General features: G+C 43.9%; 1 pseudogene; it reads left to right on the top strand.

Annotated features, from left to right (window-relative positions):
* The window catches only part of LOC100722210 (NBAS subunit of NRZ tethering complex-like), a 185,600-nt pseudogene that overhangs the window by 71,804 nt on the left and 97,679 nt on the right, over positions 1-16,117 (top strand).

Here is a 16,117-nt window from a genome sequence, read left to right as displayed (position 1 = left end):
CATTTGGAAAATAGATGATTTGGGATGGATCTGGCTGTTACGATGTTGTGGTGGAAATGCTGAGTTGCAGTGGCTAGCTAGTTAGTGGTAGAAATGCAGAGCATGGCTTATTTAATTATCGGTGAGCAAGGACGTAAAGATGAAGTTCAGTGGATTTACTGAGGTGCTTTCTCTGTGCCACGTGCCTCCCATTGCTCATGGCAGAGCGGTGATAAGAGCAGTTTTCCTAGTTTTTACGTGAAGTCTCCCCCCGGGGCGGGGGGGGGGTGTTTGAGAAGTCTATGCTGCATGTCCCTTTACAGCTGGTTCTTGAGGCAGCCAGGGTTTCAGGGCTGGAGGCTTGGCCAGGACTCTCCCTAAGTTAGGGCTCCGTCTTCTTTGCTCCTGCAGAGCTCAGAGTGCTGCCCGACTCACTGGTGGAGAGGGGAACATATTTGTTGAAGGAACTGTCCATTAGAGAAGTACCCACACTTCTGTTGAGGACTCTTAGCTGTTACCTGATGTGATAAAAAATTACAGTGACTATTAAAAACTTGTTGCACTCTGCCACAAAGCCCTTTCAGCTCCTTTTCCCTTACTTGGAACCCCCTCATCCCATCATGCTTGACACTCTCTGTAGCAGTTCTGGAGTCTTCTTTCCTGAGGGTCTTTAGCTGTGTTGTCCTGGCTGCCTTCATGTCCTGAATGGATTTAAAATGTTTCCCTTTCACGGTCATTGTGATTCTGGGGAAGAGCCGGGAGTCACACAGTGCCAGATCTGGTGACTAAGGCTGATGATGAAGGTACACTGTTATGTGTTTATTAAACTGAAATTGCCACATATGTTTGATCCATGAGATTTGATCACACAATACAGTGAGTGCCTAAAATTAAAAATTTATTGCAAGTAATTCAAAACCCTTTTCTTTGCCATGAACACACTTACTCTTGATAGTGTGCCTTTCAGCATAATAAATTGTTCACAAATTTAACCATTCACTGCATTTGTCAGTCGCACCTTGGGTCTGTCAGTCACTATCTCATGGACTTAGCCTAACTTATGTCCTGGCAGTGCTTCGAGGCAGTGGCTATTGTCTTCCCAGTTTTATGGATTGGGGAATGAGGCTTAGAGAAGGTGCATAGTTTGCCCAAATAAATAGGAAGAAGAACTGACATCAGACCTCTTGTTAGGGCCGGTGGTGTGAAAGAAGAGTCTGTGTGTCGGGCCACAGATGGGACACAGAACAAGGGCAGGAGAGATGCGGTTAGGAGAGTCTGGTGCATTTGCAGAGGGCTCCTCTGGCAGAAGGAAGCAGGTTGAATTTTCATCAGTGGTGTAGTGAGTAGGGGAAAGCATGAAAGTGAGGATGGAGAGAGTGGTTGTGGGTTTGATGATAGAAGAATTATTGGTGTGCTGATGAAAATGAGCCAGTAGAGGGCAAGGAGGATTTTATAGAGTAGAACAAAGAGATACTTCACAGGGTTACAAAAATCGACAACAGAGACTGGCATGGTGGCACATAGCTGTAATCCCAGCACTCTGGAGGCTGTGGCAAGAGGATCATACAAATTCGAGCCCAGCTGAACTATACAGTGAAACCCTGTCTCAAAAAAAAAAAAAAAAAAAAAAAAACCAAAACAAAACAAAAAAGCAAGTAAAAAAAACAAGAAATGGAATAAAAATGGAAAGCATGGGTGGAGGTTGGAGATGTTTCTGGGTGCAGAGATGCTTTCTTGTTCTTGTTGGAAAGGAGGAAGAGCATGCAGGTGTGGGCGCAGGTGCAGGTGCAAGCAGGTTTGCCACTGTTGTGTGCGGCCATCCAGGGGCTGCCTAGGGCATAGGAGAGCTGGGCTTTCCGATGAGGCTGCAGCTGGCAGAAAAGGACAGCAGAGGTCTGGAAAACCTTAAAGCACCGTGCAGAAGTTCGTAAGGAGACCACAAAAGGAAGCCTCCTAGGGAGGTTAAGGTGATGCGGTTAGGAGAGAACCGTGCTAATATGGATTTTGAGTTTTGTTGTCCTAAGCATCCTTAAAAGTATAAATAACAAGCTGATAACCTTTGATGTACTCTTGCTCAGCTTGACCCATTTCCTAATCTTATTTTTTATCCCCAACTTTCTACTTCTGTCTTTTCTCTCAGTTACTTTAAAGTGAATCCCAGAAATCCTATAATTTTACCCCTAAACACTTGAGTATGTGCCTGTAACTGATGAAGACTTTGAAAAATAACCTCAGTGACATTATATTTCTAGCAACAGCTGTTTTCTTTTTAAAGATTATTTTTAAACAGTTGGTTTGTGTTCCTGCTGGATTTCAAGCTACTTGGAGAAAAGGAATAGGCAAGGAAAATGTGCAGGTCAGGGAGTCGCCAACACCTGTCACAGTGTCCCTTGCATATAGTGGACACTAGCAGATATTTGGGGAATGAATGAGTGGCTCAGTCTGCATTTTACAGAACCTGAAATGGTGTAAAATTAACCCAAAGTCCATGTGTAGAGATGGGAGGTGCTCCTATGCTTGGCCTTGGATAGCTGTGGCCTACTTGTTTCTACAAGGGGGTTAGAGTTGGTTGTCCACCAAGGTGGTAGTTAATTTCTACTGCCTGTTTCATTTACTTCTAGATTAAAAAAATATTAGCACTTACAAGTAGGATCCCTTTTAAAATCATAGCAAGGACTGGGGTTATGGCTCAATGGCAAAAGTGCCTGCCTAACAAACACAAGGTCCTGAGTTTGATTCCTGGTACAAAACAAAGTAAAATAAAATGATGACAAGCGTACAGTTGTGTACTTTACTTAACCACTGATAGCTGAAATTCATTAACTCAGAGCTTATTTATAAGGTCTAGTTGTAAAGGTTTTTAATGTTTTCTTGTCACCCTTCATTAAAGGTCTATTCATTAAATCTGTTTCTCCTCAGGAAATCCTAGCAGTGCCTCTTGCTTCCGAACAGAGATACGATGCTGAGTTCTTTAAGGCCTTCAGGAGGCAGAATATTGTTCTCTCAGCAAGAACTTATGCTCGGGTAATTTCTGTAAACAGAACAGTGATCGTTACTAATGCTCTCTGACTCTTGGAGCTGTACAGCCAGTGTTATGCATGCGTGTACCGTTGCATTGTCATACTAAATTGTCATACTAAGAAATCTGGAGAAAATGGAGTTACATTTTTAAAGATTTTATTTATCAGTCAGAGTTTTCAAAATAAATAATTTTTGTAACATTAAAAGTATATGTGCTAAGATGAAGTCAAAACTCAGGGTTTCTAAGTATGCCATATCAGAACTACATAAAAAGTAAGTTTTGAATGTTGTCATATAGACTTGGCCCGTGTTGCTGAGATTCGGGTTGCTTCTTACACAGGAGAGCAATGTACAAGCCCTGGAGATTCTGTTTACCTACCACGGCGCTGACCTGCTTCCTCACCGCCTGGCAATTCTCTCCAACTTCCCGGAGACCACTTCCCCGCATGAGTATGCTGCGCTGCTGCCCGAAGCTCGGTACATGACTCCCTTCCACCACATTTTACCTTCTTCTGAAGCTATAGAACCTTTTTGTTTCATGCTGAACACCTTAAATTTAAATAAACAGTAATTTAATGTGATCTACTTAATTTTCCCCCGGTAATGTAATTATTTTCAACTTATTTTTTTAAATCCTGAGGCGAAAATGTGTTTGCCTTTAACAGGATCACCTTAACTTAATGGACAAAATCTATTTTTTTTGAAAGCCTCTGACTTTCCTGCTGTGTATTCAGTACATACTGTGTTCTGGTCAGTGTTAATTTGAGCTTGTCCTGTCTCTGAGGCATTGAACTGTAGTTCCCACAGTATCGGGACACGGAGTATCTGCGTCCTACAGTGCTCAGCAACCTGTCTTCCTTTTGAAATTCCAGAGACACAAAGACAAATAGGGAATTGAAGCCCCACTGCTGTTAAACACCTGCTTCCTTTTTTTCATTTTAAGACTGCTGGATGGTTGAGTTGCAGCGGTGGCAGTCGGTGTAGATGTCATGGCCAGTATTTCCCCTCGTGGTTTTCTGGAGGTGGGAATGGCAGCAGAATGTATTTTCCCCATTGCGTAGTTCAGAGATGGGGAGGCTGTGTGTGCCAGGCTGGAAGGGCTCTTACGAGAAGGGGGCATGCAGAGCATGCGGTGAGTGGGTCAGTCACAAAGTCGAGGTCTCCATCTGTGAGACCATTTGTACGTAGCAGTGAGCGCGCCCCTGGTGAACGTGGCTCCATTATTAACTGCCTGAGCTGTCTTTTTTGGTTTCCGGTTTGCGCGTCTGTAAAGGGAGTTGACAGTTCCTCTCTTGCCTATTCACGTTGTATCATTTTAGTGGCAGGTAAACCCGTATCTGTGACACCTGCTGGAGCCGGTAAGGATGCAGGGGTTGGGTCGGAGGTGGAACAGTCGCTGTGCCAACTCTGTGCCCAGAGACACATGTGCTCGGGTGGAAATGGAATCGTGGCTCCCTCACCCTTGCCTGGCTTCCCCACTCCATATGAGTTTAGGCTTACGTGCTAATGAACAGTATGCACAGAGTGATCGCCAGCTATCTGACACATATTTCTATCCGGTTTCCAAATCATTTTCTGTGATCTCTGCTCTTCTGAAGGCAGGGTATACAGAGGTTTAGTAGCATGCTAGTGTATATATATGAAGCCAGCCTTGGAACTCACCTTTATTTAGTGTTGAAAGTCAGTATGTTCCACATACGTGGTATACATTTCTTATTTTGCATTACTGTTAGTACTAAAAAAAAACTGATAAAAGAAAGAAAAACTATCAGATACTTTTTTCATCTTCAAATAATTTTACATATTTACTTTTAAGTCTTATTTATTTTTAGTACTGGGGACTGAACTCATGACTTCAGGCTTGCCAGGAAGGCACTGTACCACCAAGCTATATCCCTGGCCCTTCAAAGAATTTTAGATTTTGTGATATGTAAATATATTTTATAGGAATGTTTCAGAATAAAAATTGTCTATTGTTTTCTGCCTTCTTACAAAGCAGATCTGTTCTGAATAGAGCTGATTTTTTCAGCTAAATTGCTAGTCTACAGAAATGGATTGCTGCCTGTCATAGTGCTTTTCAAAGGTAGTTTCTCCTTAGATTTGAATGCATTTATATTGTTTTCTGGTGATTGTTTGAACATTTCGCTTTAACCTGGAATTTCAGAAATGGTTTGGGAACAGTTTCCCAGTGTCTAATGCTGTGCTGTCTTTGAATGCCCTGGGGTTACTAGGGGTATCTTCCTTGGGGAGATATTTAAATTACAGGAAGCACTTTAGTCTCACAGCAGAGAATATTATAAGATAAAGCTATTAAATCATTGTTTTGGGATTTGACATTAAGAAAAACTTTAGGTCTCTGATGTCATGAGTCTTTAAGTTGCGTTTATCTTTAAATCCATTGTGAAAAATAAGTTTTTTCCCTCTTTCTTTAATTGGAGTAAGAACAATAGGATTTAATAGTAATGTGTCCATCCTCTTATAATTTAGATTATTGAAAAAGCCACAGTAAATGCGTTAGACATAATCAGATCTTCTGTGAGATCTCCCATTAGTTACTCATTTTTTCATGCTTTTTGTTCTGCTGATCCTTTTAGCATGGTTCTTTCACCTGTCAGTGCAGTCAGTCGTTTCTTCCAGTGCAGTGCCTGTCTCCTCCTTCTCCCCTCTTCACCTCCCACCTTGGACCCCAGGCTAAGTGTGGACAGAGCCAGCTGCTGTGGCCCAGCCAGCAGCAGCACATGCTGGGATGGTGGCTCAGAAGAGGCACAGTGGTCAGGCAAATGGGAGGCTCGGGATTCTGGGAATGCACATCCTGCCAGCACCCTAAGGAACCGAGGTCCAAGGTGCAGCTGCTCTATTAACCCATTGTTAAGGCTGCTGTCATTTATGCTTCTCGGAGCTGGGCCCTCGAAGATGCATGAACTGCAAGATACTTTTGGAAATAGTTCCCCTTTTGAGTTGGTGTTCATTTTCAGGTGATGGGGCCACCAGCTGAGGGGAAGGCTGCTTCTGAGAGCCCCTGGCTCTTGCTGACTTCCTGCGTGCTGGGCCTCACACACATGGCTGCCCTTTAGCCTGTGGTCACAGGGACACCGTCCCGACCACGAGCATGTCCTGCCCACAGCTTCTGGGGGTGCTTTGTGTGAGGAAGGGAATGTGGCCTGCTGGTTGCGCTGCCGGGGTTATGAGAAAGGTACTTTTTAAAAGAAGTTATGTTGCTTCTATTCATAGTGTGTAACCTGTCTTGTGTGTGGCCCGCGGTAGTTCCTATCCCTTGCTGAGCCATGGGCAGGGCTGGTTGTGCAAATTGAACACGGGGATGGACAGGACTCTGTGCAGCCTTTTCTGCTTTCTTCTTCTCTTGCTGAGAGCTGAGAAATCAGGTGCCTAGAGCCTGTGCCACACTGTGGCCTGCCCAGCCTTCGGCAGCTTCTGAACTTGGGTGCTGTGAGTGACCCCAATCTCTGCATTCAGGAATTGCTGGTCTTCTGGTGCATGAAAGCCAGTTTCACCTGCCTGCTTCTCTTTATGCTACCACAACTCTTTCTACACTGGATAAAGATGAATTCAAATCAGAGGCGAGAGGCTGCGCTACTGCTACTGCTGCTGCTGGCCTCCGCTGGGAACTCTGATACTTCTCGGGTGGTCAACAGGGTCTCCGGGCTGGAGGGGACCTGGGCCTTCGCATCCTTTATCTCATAACTCATGGATCTGAGTGGTCAGATTTTTGTAGTTCTGTATTACTTGTACCCTTACACTATTTTGTTTTGTTTTTTTCTCTTTTGCCTTTTAAATAAAAAAACCCAAACCAAACAAAACAAAAAACAGTAGAAAATTTATGCCAGAAAGGCAGAACTTCAGTATGCATTTAAGTTAAATTCTCAGCACAACACATTTGAGTAGGGCAGTTGATTTACCTTATAACCTTATAACTTGAATCACTGCCAGAGAATTTCTCTTCTTATCCATTTCTGTTATGAAAATAATAAAGCTTTACCACTTCGTAGACTCTAGTTTCCAACTAACTATATTTTGCTGAAGAGCTCATACCATTACTAATCATTTCAGTGATACTTCTTGTGTCTAGTACGTAATCTGTATTGAAAATGCAGATCTCATCTTGGGAGATTTTTATAACACTGTGTACATTAAAGAATTGTGTTTGCTTAGGGGCTGGGGATTTAGCTCAGCGGCATAAGCACCTGCCTTGCAAGCAGGCGGTCGTGAGTTTGATCCCTGGTACCCATAAAAAAAAAAAAGAAAAAAAAGTGAAAAAAAAAAAGAATCGTGTTTGCTCTAATTAGAAAAAGCATGACACCTTGCTAGGTTTATTTTTTCCCTGTTCTCGACTCATTGTTCTAATTTGTTGTTAGTTTGGAAGAGTGAACAATCTCACTGTTGTATCAGCATGTTACTATTTTACTTTTCATTCCAGTGCTTTGCCATAAAATATTCGTTATTGACATGGAAGAAAATAAAATAGTTATTTTATTTGGTGACAAATGAAGTACTGTGATTGTGGCAATCATTCTAAATCATTTCAGATGATTCATAATTTCAAAAATGCGAGCTGAAAGCCCTGTGAGTTGTACCTGGTACATGCTTTGCTAGCTGAAAAGCAGGAGGTCAGTGAATGGCACAGTGTCCTTTTTACCTTATCGGAGTAACAGGAGCCTGGCCTGGAGAGGATTTGCTGCAGCCCGCATCACCGCAGGGCGATGCTGTCGATTAACCAGTTGCTACGGCCCTGCCAGCCTGCAGGTGTCCCGCTTCTCCATTCCAACCATCCAATGGTCTCCTGTCTCTCTTCACATGAGGCCCAATCTTCCTGCCGACATAATATTTGTGTGTTTATGAATGATGTTTGTGCAAAGCATGTTTCATAACCTAATAGTTGATACATTTTCAGAAAATCCCCTATGGATGCTCAGGCAAATGAGAGACAGTGTTCTGTTGAGCTGTAAGAGCAAGGCAATGAAGTTTGTTTTTAGATGTTTTGTGTTTATTCTTAGCTCAGTACGATTCAGTTGCCCTCCGGATTCCTGGATATTGGAGCTAAAAGCCCTGTGAAGTCGAGTTTAGACCCTGCATGGTAGAAAGGCCCATGCCAGAGACCGTGGTGCTCTGGAAGATGTGTTGCGTTGCTGTGCTGAGTTACATGCTGGGTTTTCTTCCCCTTTCTTTTACATTTACTTCCAGCTGTATTCCATCAGGGCTTGTCTTCATCCTTTCAGATTTTTTTTTTTTTTGTCTTTTTCATTTTTATCGGTACCAGGGATCGAACTCACGACTGCCTGCTTGCATGGCAGGCGCTTTTGTCGCTGAGCTAAATCCCCAGCCCCCCTTTCAGATTTTTTGTTCACCTCTTCATGATGCTTTGCAGCCCTCTGTCATTGCCCATCCTCAGTGTCTGCGCTGATCATTTAAAATGAACCAAGACGCAGCGTCCTTTCCCAGCTCGTGTGTCTTCTGAGTGGCTGGCACATGCATGTGTGGCGAGTGGTCACCATGTGGTACACTACAGACACACGTTTCTGTGACTGGGCGAAGCTTGTTGGATGATCCCGCTCTGGACCGTGAGGTTCTGGGTCAGGGACCGTGTGTGTCATGTGAAGCTCTTGGTAAATGTTTCTAAATGTGTGAAATGGGCTCACAGCCATACCAGGTTTTAAATCCTTTGCCAGATACTTTCTTTGAAGAATTTTTTTTACCATTTGAACCTTTCTGTGGTTGGAGATCAGCAGTAAGGTGTTTTGCACCACACACACTGTCACTGTAAGCTGTGTCCTGTGGCACTTACTGCACGATAGGCAGGAATCTTGGTGCTGAGGGCCAGGAGATATTGTTACATATTTCTTGTGAAACTGAGAAATGTGAATTTCAAATGTTTGTTTATTCTCTTTTACATTCAAGTCATCGTGGTGATTCCTTGGTGATTGTTCCTTGGCGTGAGCGGAAACACAGAGCTCAAGATTGGTGTGAAGAGGTGGAGTGCAGGTTGGTAGCGTGCAGCCTAAGCATCTGCCCCTTGCGGGATGGTGAGAAGGGCACCCAGTGACAGCACTGTGTGACCGTGGTCTCTTTCTGTCCCCCTCTCTGTCTTTGCCTTTCTCTTAGAATTGCATACATGTTTTGCAGCCTTTGAGTTGGTTGTTAACTGTTCCCTCTGTTGCAGGGCGGCCGTGGAGCCGAGCCTACAGGATGAAGGCGAGTTCCTGTATGCTGCCCAGCCTGAGTTGCTGCGGTTCCGGACTGCGCAGCTGGCGGTGGCAGAGGCGATAGACTGGTACCAGAGCAGGGCCAAGGAGATCGAGCGCCACGCTGGCCAGGTGAGGCCTTCTGTCACCACTGTGACTCAGAATGCCATGTGGGGTCCTGGATACAGGCTGCGCTGCTGGCAGTTTAGGGGCGTGACTTCAAGGGATGAAGTTAGGGGTGAATTTCTTCTTACTTTCGTTGGTGTATCTTTTGCCTCAGAGCTTTTATGTTGCTTTGGATCTCACTGGGCAAATATGTGCAAGAAAAGTCCAGAATCCTTTTTCACACATACGCTTTGGCTTCTGATTTTCTGCGTATTTTTAATACACTTAATAATACTGCCTTAACTTCAGTGGTTGTTCCTGCAGATCAGTCAGCCTGGATGGGTACAGAGACTCGGTTGACTGTGGTTTTGCTCTTCAGGAATCCTTCTCACAATTGTTCCTGCTGATTCCTAAGACCACACCTGGTTTCCAGCAGTCCTGTCCCTTGATTAGATCCATAACCTCAGGTCTTGAGTCCCGCATGACTCACAGAGACAGGGTGTGCTGAGCCCTAGAGTGGCTGGGTTCAGATCTTGGCTCTTCCACTAGTAAACCGGGGCCCTGGGGCTGATGCCTCCCTTGGTACCTTAGTTATCTTGTGGTGTTGGTTCCAATCCTGGAACTCTTAAAAACAAAGATACTTACTTCCGAGTGCTGGCTGCTCTGCCCACTGAGGGCCTTGTAAGTGGAAGCCAGGGTTGACTTCATCTCAGAGAACAGGGATTAGTGATGAAGCAGAGGCTGCTGAATGCACTCTGAGGACTCATTCAAGGTCTGGTCAGGGGTGACTTTTCTTTTTTAAGCCAAACTTTTGGGTGGTAGCCAAGAACACTTTGCATTGGTTTCCCAAAACCACAGGAAAGTGTGTAGGATCTTGAGATATCTCAATGGTGAAAATTGTCTTTGGAGAAAACCAAGTCAGTTCTCTATAGTTTAGATAGATAAACCATGGTCCTCAGAAACGGGGTGAGCGCCCTGTACAGCGCCCTGGCCAGAGCCAGGTGAGATCCTGGTCACTGTCTAGAGCTGGGTAGCAGAGAGCAGCCACACAGACCCCAGGGATTCAGAGTGAAGTGGGCATAGTCTCAAGAGAGCAGCTGTTTTTTCCTAGCAATATATGAAGACTCACAGTGTCCTTTGGAGAAAATACTTAGCAATACTTTCTTCTTTAGCACAATGTCAGAATCATAGATACTGTGTTCTATCTTCAGAACTAATTTCCAAAAAATTAATGTGATAGCCTAATTGTGGATTATGGGATGAGAAAAGCATGTCAGTGCTCGGCCAGGCCACACGAGGCTATACAGTCAGCTCACAGTCACTTCGGACGGAGTGTAAAATTGCACACTGATTCAGGTGTGTGGTTAAATACCACGAATTGCTGTCAGGGTTGTGAACAACTAAGGCATGTTAAAAACTGTTAATAAGGGCTGGGGATTTAGCTCAGCGGCATAAGCGCCTGCCTTGCAAGTGTGTGGTCGTGAGTTTAATCCCTGGTACTGATAAAAGAGACAAAAAAAAAAAGCTGTTAATAAAACTAAGTAAAATCTTCTTCTGCTTTATACATTAGTTATATGAAAGGTAAATTTAATATAAATTCAACCACACAAAAACAGAACTTTGCATGACAGTTAAATAAATTTACCTGGCCTTTGATGGTGAGAGCTGGGTTTTGGATGTCTGAAAGGTGGATAGAAAGCAGGCAGGTTGGGCTCAGCACTGCCTGTGCCGTGGGAGGTGCCACCTGACATCTGACCCTGCTGGCTGGCCGTGGGTCTTATCCGGTACTGGTGCCTCCCTGTACTTTCAGTCTCCTGGCGACCTCTTCTGTTCCCATTGAGAACTTTGGTCCTCAGGCAGTCCTCCCGGTTCCTGTGCGTTACCTTAATCAAGGTGTCAGCACTTCACTCATATGGAGAAACCTCTCCAAGGAGCGACTGACCAAGAGAGCTGTGGTAGGAGTGGTGAGATGCACCATTGTACAGGCAGCCGTGGCCATCATAGTGTCATCTGGGTTAGCATCGTGTGCTCAGCAGACACTTCACAGATACACCCAGAAGCCCACATTGGAACCATTATTCACTTACAAAAATAGTGATAAGCTGGATGTGGTGCCACATACCTATAATCTCAGCACTCGGAAGCCTAAGGCAGGAGGATCATTGCAAGTTGAAACCAGCCTGGGCTACAAAGTGAGTTCAAGGCCAGCCTTAACTGCATAGCGAGACCCTGTCTCAAAAATACAAAAACAAAACAATGATAAAGAAAAAGAAGCACATCCTAAAATGCAAAATAGTCACTTTAAAAAATTATTTTTCCCATTACCTTGTATCTACTTTTATTTTTAAAAAAATTTAAAGATTTTTTTTCTTGTGTCTGTTTTTACAAGCGTTTCAAGCTTGTGACAAAATTGAATAGGGAGTACTAGGAGTTCCTATGTACAATGGCTACCTTCCAGTGTCCTTGTTAGTAACGTTTTGCACTTGAGTGCTTCCTGTGTTGCGGTCGATGAGTCATGGAAGTGAATGGATAAGCAGTGAACATCCAGATGCGTTCCTAAGTGAGTGGATAAACTGTCAGTAGGCTCAGATCCGTGCGTCCAGTAAGGGCACACTGACTGATCCAGACACCTTCCCTGAGTGAACAGATAGATTGTGGTTCATTCTGGTAACGAATATGGGACGCACCTCGCATGACTGTGGCTGTGTGACAAAAGCCACTCTGAAATGCCTACGTTGTGTAGCTCCAGTCCCATGATATTGTGGGAAATATTTCGGTGACAGAACAAAGCTAGTGTAGGCATTGTCGTATGTGAGGGCCATGAGAGATGGAGCTCAGAGCATTTGTGGGGCAGTGCAGCTGTTCATAATGATGCTGTAATGGGGGTCCCATCCATGGCATCTGACAGTCACCAAAACCCAAAGATGTGTGGCACTCTGAGTGCTGCCTGGTGTGGACTGCGGGCTGTGGTGAGAGTGCTCTGCCAGCATGGTAGTCTGTTGTTAGGAGGAAGCATCCCACTGCAGTCGGGCATGGTGATGTTACTCTGTCCTTGCCTCCCTCTCTGACACACCTCTGCCCCCACCTGACACACCTCTGCCTCCTGGGTGCTCTGATACCTCGCACCTGGCCATTCTTGTCCTCTTTGGATCCAGGAGACCCCTTAGCTGCTGCTTCCCTTGAAGGAGCAGTCGTCTCTCTCTGGGTCTGCAAGATCTCGAGAGGCAGAGACCTTCTTGCCGGCAGTTTCTGTCGCAGCACCTGGGATGCTGCTAGTACATGGCAGACCTCTCTCAGTAGTTGTTGGGCAGGGCCGGGAGAGCTGATGTGCGGAGGCCACAGAGAGAATGTGTCGGTGCATGTGTTTGAAATCTGAACTGGGACAGTTGGCAGACTGCTGCACATCCTTTTTTCCCCCTTTTGTTCATTTTGCATTATTGGGGATTGAACCTAGGACTTCACTCTGAGTCTACCCTTAGCCCTGTTTACTTTTCATTTTGAGGCAGAGTCTTGCTGAGTTGTCGAGGCTGGGCTCGAATTTGTGATCCTCTTGCCTCAGCTTCCTAGAGTGCTGGGATGACAGACAGTCATGTGTGCCCTTGCATTCTTTGCTTTTTCCTGGTGAGGTGTACGCATCTGAATTGAGCTGTGCATGTCTGTACTGGTTACTGCGTCAGCTGATATTGATTGGAGCTCTGTGCAGGGGAGGCGCAGTGGAGGAAAGGAATGGAACAGGAAGACTTTCTTTTTAGGGTCTTGAGTGGTTAATGAGAGTGAGAAGAGTATTGGGTTCTCACTGTTCATTATGTTCTTTTGCTTGTTCATGTGATGGGAGAATGAAATAAAGTGTGTTCAAAACTGTGCTGTAATAAAGACTCTGTGCATTTAAGATGGTTGTCGCTTCCTTAATATCAGAATCCTCATTATTCTAATTTCTACCTTCGAAACAGTCCGATGGTGATGTAGTTGATAAAGAACCATAATGTTTTGCAGTTAATAAAAGACATATTACTGGTAGAATTCCATAAAAAGGTGGCTATGGGCTTAGGCCCTGCCCTGGGAGCTGCATCTTGAGGACGTGAGGAGTTGATGAGAGCTGGGCACTCACTGTCCCCCCCGATTCCAGGTGGACTGCGCACTGTCGCTGATTCGCCTTGGGATGGAGCGGCAGATCCCCGGGCTGCTGCTGCTGTGTGACAACCTGGTCACCCTGGAGACGCTGGTGTATGAAGCAGGCTGTGACATGACCCTAACCCTGGAGGAGCTCCAAAGAATGACGGACAGCGAGAAGCTGAGATTACTCATGAGCAGTGTGAGTGTTGGCTTTGTTTTCAGTCATTCCTCATGTCCATGTCCCTTCCTTGATACATGTCCCCTCCCAGGAGCAAAATGTCCTACAAGCCTGAGAACTTGGTTGAATGAGAGATGGTTTCTTAACCTTTTCACTGAATTGAACCATGTGGGTAAGTTGTGAAGGATCCAGAGAGCGCCGGCCTTTTTCATGTGCTTGGTCTGTGACTGTTTCTCCTGCTTGCGCTCCTGCTTCTCACTTGTTCCTGCTGTCTCTTTCTTTCTCTCCCTCCTGCATCCCTTTTCTTGTCATCTACTCTTCTCCAGGTCTTTCTCTCTGGGCCGACTCTGATTTGCTTCTCATCCTGGCACCCTGCAGTGGCCTTGCTTGTGCTGCTGTGATCACAGCTGCTTTGCAGAGGTGCAAGCGCATCTCCCAGTGACCCAAAGGTACTTGTGGGTTCCAGGGACCATAAAGATGATATTGAAGGGCAAAACAAAACCAAGAAGGGGAAAGGAAAGGCACCTCTGGGCTGTTCATAACAGAAGTCTTTCCCAGTTGGCTCCTTTGCTGTCTCTGGTCGCGTATTTCTTTCTTTTTTATTTTTTTAAGGAGGGTAAAATTAAACAGAACAAAACATCATAAGGAAACAATTTTAAAAAAACATGGCTTTCAAAGCAAGACCGCTGGAGATCTTCACTGTCTATCATATTATCTCGTTTCCTTACAAATAGTTGTCCACATCTTCACACACAGTGAATACATACTGAACATTATAGTACTAAACTAATCAGAACAGGATGATGAAGGCTTTTTAGGTCTTCAAGACCAGACAATAGGGAAGTCAACAATGGCTGCCATAATGTCTCTTATTCTCTTCAAAACAGCTGTCCATATCTTTACGTATGTTGAAATTAAACATAAGAGACTAGACTAATATCACTCTGAACAGTGAATAATAGTATTGCTAGATTTTATATCATAATGCTACATAATTAGCACTGGGTATCTTAGTGTCTCTTCTTCAGAGTATCTGTTCATTACATTGTGCATTATATAATTTGTTCCCATAAACTGTTTAGAAATTCTACACATGTGTGAATCTCTACATGTATACTTATCCTTTCTGTATTACAGGGAAAAACAGATCAAAACAAGACAACAAAACAAATTCCTAGAAAAACATGAAACGAAAAAGACATATAAAACCATAATATTAGGTGAGCTACAGTAGTTACTATGATGTCTTTTGTTATTTTCAATAGAATTGTCTACATCATGAGACATAATATAATTGACATAGCATTACATAGCAGTTTTAATAAAAACACAACATTGGAGACATTGTGGGACTTAAAAAGCAATTAATAATCAAACCGGAATGGGTACCCTATTGCATCTTGTCATCTTCAGAGGAGTTGCCTCTACTGTTAGACTTGATACTGTCAAGCATACCAAATTTGAATAAAATCAGTCAAGACAAAACAGTGGTCTAACAAACAAGATTCAAATAAGATCAGTAATAGTAAGACAATGTAAGTAATATAGGGCTTCAGTTTAAGTTAATAGGAAATTAAGGCTAGTTACCATAGTATATCCTGCTATTTTTGGGATAGCTGTCTGTGCCCTCAAATCTAGTCTGAGTAGACAGACTGGAACAAAATAAAATTAAACAGCAATAAGACTAATGTGGCTTTTAAATCCTGATACACTATTAACAATGTTCTCTGCCTTCCTTTTTTAGACAATTCCTCCCCTTTCCCTTTCTCAGGGTGCTTTGTATATTTTGGGTCCCACTAACTCCTTTAGTTTTTAGATTAAGGGGGGCAACCTGTTATCTGTCTAAGTAGTGTTGAACCTTTTTACCCCTGAGCTTGATCTTGAGCTATATTCCTTTACTTACTAAAGCTTCAAGGTTTTCCTTCTTTATAGCTGAGTAGTTCTCCACTGCACAAAAGTATCATGACTTTCCAACCTATTTGCAGCTGCTGGACAAGTTGTCCCTATTTCTTTCTGGTTCCCTGTCACATAGAGCATTGTTTTCTCATCTTTGACTTTCAGTTTATTAACCCTCTTTCCAGTTAAGTATGTTTCCTATTCAGAGCATCTTGATGGCTCCTGCCTCCTCATCTACTCTGCCTGTGTTTCTTTTTGTTAGTGTATCAAGGCTGTCTATATTAGAGATTATAGCCCACCTTCTCTACCTCATCTCTGCTATTCTATTTTTCTGCTATTATTTGTCCACTTTTTTCCTTCATTCCACTGTCTGCCCTGTTCATTGGGGCCTCTCTGCCATGGCTGCTGGAATCCTGGCATTTTTTTCTATCTCTCTCTAGAATGTCCTTCAGTATTTTTTGTAGGGTTGGATTGGTGGTCATGAACTCGCACAGTTCCTCATGATCATGGAAATGTCTTGTTTCTCCTTTAATTTTGAGAGTGAGTTTTTCAGGGTACATCAATCCGAGTTGGAGTTTATTTTTTTTCAGGGCTTGGACTATTTCACTCCAGGCTCTTCTTGATTTGA

The sequence above is a fragment of the Cavia porcellus genome, unplaced genomic scaffold (genome assembly GCF_034190915.1).
Source record: "Cavia porcellus strain 051 isolate PalLab524CR breed Dunkin Hartley unplaced genomic scaffold, mCavPor4.1 scaffold_37, whole genome shotgun sequence".
In the NCBI taxonomy this organism is placed as follows: Eukaryota; Metazoa; Chordata; class Mammalia; order Rodentia; family Caviidae; genus Cavia; species Cavia porcellus.
This window is presented reverse-complemented; position numbering and strand designations above follow the sequence as displayed.